Source organism: Balaenoptera acutorostrata, chromosome 14, assembly GCF_949987535.1.
Source record: "Balaenoptera acutorostrata chromosome 14, mBalAcu1.1, whole genome shotgun sequence".
Lineage (NCBI taxonomy): Eukaryota > Metazoa > Chordata > Mammalia > Artiodactyla > Balaenopteridae > Balaenoptera > Balaenoptera acutorostrata.
Genome location: NC_080077.1, coordinates 54,782,134 through 54,788,083, shown reverse-complemented (window position 1 = coordinate 54,788,083; position 5,950 = coordinate 54,782,134).

Here is a 5,950-nt window from a genome sequence, read left to right as displayed (position 1 = left end):
TCATCCACCAGAATACAGGCACTAGTCCCCTCTACCAGAAAGCATACACAACTCACTGAACCAACCTTAGCCACTGGGTGCAGACACCAAAAACAATGGGAACTATGAACCTGCAGCCTGCGAAAGGAGACCCCAAACACAGTAAGTTAAGCAAAATGAGAAGACACAGAAACACACAGCAGATGAAGGAGCAAGGTAAAAACCCACCAGACCTAACAAATGAAGAGGAAATAGGCAGTCTACCTGAAAAAGAATTCAGTATAATGATAGTAAAGATGATCCAAAATCTTGGAAATAGAATGGAGAAAATACAAGAAACATTTAACAAGGACCTAGAAGAACTAAAGAGCAAACAAACTGTGATGAACAACACAATAAATGAAATTTAAAATACTCCAGAAGGAATCAATAGCAGAATAACTGAGGCAGAAGAACGAATAAGTGACCTGGAAAATAAAATAGTGGAAATAACTACTGCAGAGCAGAATAAAGATAAAAGAATGAAAAGAACTGAGGACAGTCTCAGAGACCTCTGGGACAACATCAGATGCACCAACATTCGAATTATAGGGGTCCCAGAAGAAGAAGAGAAAAAGAAAGGGACTGAGAAAATATTTGAAGAGATTATAGTTGAAAACTTCCCTAATATGGGAAAGGAAATTGTTTTATTGTTTTTTTCTTTTTTTGTTTTTTTAAAATGTATTTATTTATTTATTTTTGGCTGTGCTGGGTCTTTGTTTCTGTGCAAGGGCTTTCTCTAGTTGCGGCAAGTGGGGGCCACTCTTCATCACGGTGCGCAGGCCTCTCACTATCGCGGCCTCTCTTGTTGCGGAGCACAAGCTCCAGACGCGCAGGCTCAGTTATTGTGGCTCACGGGCCTAGTTGCTCCGTGGCATGTGGGATCTTCCCAGACCAGGGCTCGAACCCGTGTCCCCTGCATTGGCAGGCAGACTCTCAACCACTGCGCCACCAGGGAAGCCCTGGGAAAGGAAATTGTTAATCAAGCCCAGGAAGCACAGAGAGTCCCATACAGGATAAATCCAAGGAGAAACATGCCAAGACACATATTAATCAAACTATCAAAAATTAAAAACAAAGAAAAAATATTAAAAGCAACAAGGGAAAAACAACAAATAACATACAAGGGGATCCCCATAAGGTTAACAGCTGATCTTTGAGCAGAAACTCTGCAAGCCAGAAGGGAGTGGCAGGACATAGTTAAAGTGATGAAGGGGAAAAACCTACAACCAAGATTACTCTACCCAGCAAGGATCTCATTCAGATTTGATGGAGAAATTAAAACTTTTACAGACAAGCAAAAGCTCAGAGAATTCAGCACCACCAAACCAGCTTTACAACAAATGCTAAAGGAACTTCTCTAGGCAGGAAACATAAGAGAAGGAAAATACCTACAATAAGAAACCCATAACAATTAAGAAAATGGTAATAGGAACATACATATCGATAATTACCTTAAATGTAAATGGATTAAATGCTCCAACCAAAAGACATAGACTGGCTGAATGGATACAAAAACAAGACCCGTATATATGCTGTCTACAAGAGACCCACTTCAGACCTAGGGACACATACAGACTGAAAGTGAGGGGATGGAAAAAGATATTCTATGCAAATGGAAATCAAAAGAAAGCTGGAGTAGCAATTCTCATATCAGACAAAATAGACTTTAAAACAAAGACTATTACAAGAGAGAAGGAAGGACACTACATATGATAAAGGGATCAATCCAAGAAGAAGATATAACAATTGTAAATATTTATGCACCCGACATAGGAGCACCTCAATACATAAGGCAAATGCTAACAGCCATAAAAGGGGAAATCAACAGTAACACAATCATAGTAAGGGACTCTAACATCCCACTTTCACCAATGGACAGATCACCCAAAATGAAAATAAATAAGGAAACACAAGCTTTAAATGATACAGTAAACAAGATGGACTTAATTGACATTTATAGGACAGTACACCCCAAAACAACAGAATACACTTTCTTCTCAAGGGCTCATGGAACATTCTCCAGGATAGATCATATCTTGGGTCACAAATCAAGCCTTGGTAAATTTAAGAAAATTGAAATCGTATCAAGTATCTTTTCCGGCCACAATGTTATGAGACTAGATATCAATTACAGGAACAAATCTGTAAAAAACACAAACACATGGAGGCTAAACAACACACTACTTAATAACCAACAGATCACTGAAGAAATCAAAGAGGAAATCAAAAAATACCTGGAAACAAATGGCAATGGAAACATGACGACCCAAAACCTATGGGATGCAGCAAAAGCAGTTCTAAGACGGAAGTTTATAGCAATACAATCCTACCTTAAGAAACAAGAAACATCTCAAATAAACAACCTAACCTTACATCTAAAGCAATTAGAGAAAGAAGAACCAAAAACCCCAAAGTTAGCAGAAGGGAAGAAATCATAAAGATCAGATCAGAAATAAATGAAAAAGAAATGAAGGAAACAATAACAAAGATCAATAAAACTAAAAGCTGGTTCTTTGAGAAGATAAACAAAATTGATAACCCATTAGCCAGACTCATCAAGAAAAAAAGGGAGAGGACTCAAATCAATAGAATTAGAAATGAAAAAGGAGAAGTAACAACTGACACTGTAGAAATACAAAGGATAATCAGAGATTACTAAAAGCAACTAAAAGGCAATAAAATGGACAACCTGGAAGAAATGGACAAATTCTTAGAAATGCACAACCTTCTGAGACTGAACCAGGAAGAAAGAAAATATGAACAGACCAATCACAAGCACTGAAATTGAAACTGTGATTAAAAATCTTCCAACAAACAAAAGCCCAGGACCAGATGGCTTCACAGGTGAATTCTATCAAACATTTAGAGAATAGCTAAAACCTATCTTTCTCAAACTCTTCCAAAGTGTAGCAGAGGCAGGAACACTCCCAAACTCATTCTATGAGGCCACCATCACTCTGATACCAAAACCAGACAAAGATGTCACAAAGAAAGAAAACTACAGGCCAATATCACTGATGAACATAGATGCAAAATTCCTCAACAAAATACTAGCAAACAGAATCCAACAGCATATTAAAAGGATCATACACTATGATCAAGTGGGGTTTATCCCAGGAATGCAAGGATTCTTCAATATACGCAAATCAATCAACGTGATACACCATATTAACAAATTGAAGGAGAAAAACCATATGATCATCTTAATAGATGCAGAAAAAACTTTCGACAAAATTCAACACCCATTTATGATAAAAACCTTCCAGAAAGTAGGCATAGAGGGAAATTACCTCAACATAATAAAGGCCATATATGACAAACCCATAGCCAACATCATTCTCAATGGTGAAAAACTGAAACTGTTTCCTCTATGATCAGGAACAAGACAAGGTTGTCCACTCTCACCAGTATTATTCAACATAGTTTTGGAAGTTTTAGCCATAGCAGTCAGAGAAGAAAATGAAATAAAAGGAATCCAAACCAGAAAAGAAGAAGTAAAACTGTCACTGTTTGCAGATGACATGTAACTATACACAGAGAATCCTAAAGATTCTACCAGAAAACTACTAGAGCTAATCAATGAATTTGGTAATGTAGCAGGATACAAAATTAATGCACAGAAATCTCTTGCATTCCTATACACGAATAATATAAAATCTGAAAGTGAAATTAAGAAAACCCTCCCATTTACCATTGCAACAAAAAGAATAAAATATCTAGGAATAAACCTACCTAAGGAGACAAAAGACCTATATGCAAAAATTATAAGACACTGATGAAAGAAATTAAAGATGATACAAATAGATGGAGAGATATACCATGTTCCTGGATTGGAAGAATCAACATTGTGAAAATGACTATAATTCCCAAAGCAATCTACAGATTCAAAGCAATCCCTATCAAACTACCACTGGCATTTTTCACAGAACTAGAACAAAAAATTTCACAATTTGTATGGAAACACAAAAGACCGCAAATAGCAAAAGCAATCTTGAGAAAGAAAAACGGGCTGGAGGAATCAGGCTCCCTGACTTCAGACTATACTACAAAGCTACAGTAATCAAGACAGTATGGTACTGGCACAAAAACAGAAATATAGATCAGTGGAACAGGATAGAAAGCCCAGGGATAAACCCATGCACATATGGTCACCTTATCTTTGATAAAGGAGGCAAGAATGTACAGTGGAGAAAAGACAGCCTCTTCAATAAGTGGTGCTGGGAAAACTGGACAGCTACATGTAAAAGAATGAAATTAGAACACTCCCTAACACCATACACAAAAATAAACTCAAAGTGGATTAAAGACCTAAATGTAAGGCCAGACACTATCATAACTCTTAGAGGAAAACATAGGCAGAACACTCTATGACATAAATCACAACAAGATCCTTTTTGACCCACCTCCTAGAGAAATGGAAATAAAAACAAAAATTAACAAATGGGACCTAATGAAACTTAAAAGCTTTTGCACAGCAAAGGAAAGCATAAACAAGACGAAAAAAGAACCCTCAGAATGGGAGAAAATATTTGCAAATGAAGCAACTGACAAAGGATTAATCTCCAAAATTTACAAGCAGCTCGTGCAGCTCAATATCAAGAAAACAAACAACCCAATCCAAAAATGGGTGGAAGATCTAAATAGACATGTCTCTGAAGAAGTTATACAGCTTACCAACAAACACATGAAAGAGTGCTCAACATCATTAATCATTAGAGAAATGCAAATCAAAACTACAATGAGATATCATCTCACACTGGTCAGAATGGCCATCATCAAAAAATCTACAAACAATAAATGCTGGAGAGGATGTGGAGAAAAGGGAACCCTCTTGCACTGTTGGTGGGAATGTAAATTGATACAGCCACTATGGAGAACAGTATGGAGGTTCCTTAAAAAACTAAAAATAGAACTACCATACGACCCAGCAATCCCACTACTGGGCATATACCCTGAGAAAACCATAATTCTAAAGAGTCATGTACCAAAATGTTCATTGCAGCTCTATTTACCATAGCCAGAACATGGAAGCAACCTAAGTGTCCATCAACAGATGAATGGATAAAGAAGATGTGGCACATATATACAATGGAATATTACTCAGCCATAAAAAGAAACAAAATTGAGTTATTTGTAGTGAGGTGGATGGACCTAGAGTTGTCATACAGAGTGAAGTAAGTCAGAAAGAGAAAAACAAATACCGTATGCTAACACATATATATGGAATCTAAAAAAAAAAAAAATGGTCATGAAGAACCTAGGGGCAAGACGGGAATAAAGACGCAGACCTACTAGACAATGGACTTGAGGATATGGGGAGGGGGAAGGGTAAGTTGGGAGAAAGTGAGAGAGCGGCATGGACATATATACACTACCAAATGTAAAATAGATAGCTAGTGGGAAGGAGCTGCATAGCACAGGGAGATCAGCTCGGTGCTTTGTGACCATCTAGAGGGGTGGGATAGGGAGGGTGGGAGGGAGGGAGATGCAATAGGGAAGAGATATGGGGATATATGTATATGTATAACAGATTCACTTTGTTATAAAGCAGAAAGTAACACACCATTGTAAAGCAATTATACTCCAATAAAGACGTTAAAAAAAAAAAAGTACAATACTGCAGTAAGGGTAGAAAACACATGTAAGGTTTCACCCTTGGTGTTCAGCCTTCTAAAAGGAAAAAGGTCATGTATATCAATCTGCAGTATATTAAAATTGTGTTCAAAGTTTATTTCAAGTCACAGAAAACATATAAACTAAGACAACAGAATGAACTGATTTTGTTCTAAGAGAAGGTGATGGGAGTCCCCCACCTGGCACCAATTTGAGTCATTCAAAGGGAAGGATGCAGAAATCATCTTTTCGCAACACTTCAACCAAGTTATGGAATTAATTTCCAGATTTGTCGCCAGGTAGTTTTGAAAATATT